The 1,344-nt window shown below is 34.6% G+C and overlaps 1 non-coding gene across 1 annotated transcript; it reads left to right on the top strand.

The window, feature by feature from the left end:
• The first annotated feature begins 499 nt into the window (after positions 1-499).
• On the top strand, positions 500-633 carry LOC138826255 (small nucleolar RNA SNORA51). Its single transcript, XR_011371610.1, has one exon. It is a non-coding gene; the product is annotated as a small nucleolar RNA SNORA51 (small nucleolar RNA).
• Positions 634-1,344: the final 711 nt, after the last annotated feature.

Genomic DNA, 1,344 nt, shown 5'->3' with positions numbered 1-1,344 from the left:
TCTATCTCATATCTATTTTATCTCAATGACCTAACAATGCCTACATAAACTCCAGTAAAAATCATGTCAACTTAACAAATTTGCTGCATTGCCTTGAATATAGACTTTATAGAATATCATGAAAAAGAAATAGATGTGCCTTCTATCTTTGAGAACTTTCTACTCAAGCAAGCCCAAAAAGGATGTATAAAAAGTTACAAGTACAACAATCTATATTATGCTAAAGTATGTTAAGTCTACGGTTTAATTTATATCCTGTTTGCAGTTCACTCAATTATGTTGAAGAGAATTACATTAAATTCAACTGATTTTTCCAATGGGATAAATAATTCTATTGGTGTCTCATTTTCCACTGCACCATCTACTTTTTTTTTCAAAAACATTAAAGAATGTGAAGATTTAATACTTTTTCATGAATTGAATCAATTATTCATGTAAATATGATACACGTTTAAATCCATACACATTTAAAGAACTTTATTTTTAAGAGCTCCAATATGGCTTCCTGGGCTTACTACAGGATATATTCTTACCCTGACTCTAGAAAATGGAGGCATAGTAAACCTATAGTATATACACTGCAGCCCAGCCCAGGCTCTGTGCCTGATTTGTATGGTGAATTGGGAGACATGGGGTGGGGGTGGACGGAAGAGCTCCAAACATGAACAGATCCTCTCTGAATCATCCTTGCCAAATATCTGGAAATAAGGCAGCACCCTAATCCCATTGATTCTTGTTTTCTTCATCCCATAATCAGACACTGACTTTCATCTCTTTTACCTTAACAGTTTACATGGTAAATTGATTTTCTGAAATGTAAGCCTGAGTTATCCCTCAATTAACATGTTAAATTAAATATCAATGGCACCATCAAGGAATTCTTTCCTAGAGAACAATTAAATTTTACAAGCCTTATTCAGTCTGTTCAGTCTGGCATGACAAAGACAACACTTTAGGCATCAAACTTGCATGAGCTGTTTAGTAACTTGTTTGCTAACTCTGTTTCAGAATGTAAATTTCATCTGGTGGGAAGAAGGATTTTTCAAATGCATTAGTTTTCATCATGTATCCCCAAACAATATAAGTGAATTACTTGTGAGATACAGAACATCAGTCATCACATCGGTACCAACCTCAGGTATGGCTCTGAACTCAACGTTTAGGTGCTATGTTTATGCAGCAGTACATTTGCCTTCAGGTAGGTTGTTTCTATTTATCAGAGATCTGTCTCAATTGTATGATATCATCATTGAGTGAATTATTATTGACTTCCTTTCAGAAGCATGAAGAAAGTCAACTTTTGAAACTCAGCCATATGAATAGAAGCATCTCATCACCCCAGGA

Source organism: Dipodomys merriami, unplaced genomic scaffold (assembly GCF_024711535.1).
Source record: "Dipodomys merriami isolate MVZ:Mamm:240054 unplaced genomic scaffold, mDipMer1.0.p SCAF_14, whole genome shotgun sequence".
NCBI lineage: Eukaryota > Metazoa > Chordata > Mammalia > Rodentia > Heteromyidae > Dipodomys > Dipodomys merriami.
Note: the sequence above shows the minus strand (reverse complement) of the source record. Positions and strands in the feature narration are given on the sequence as shown.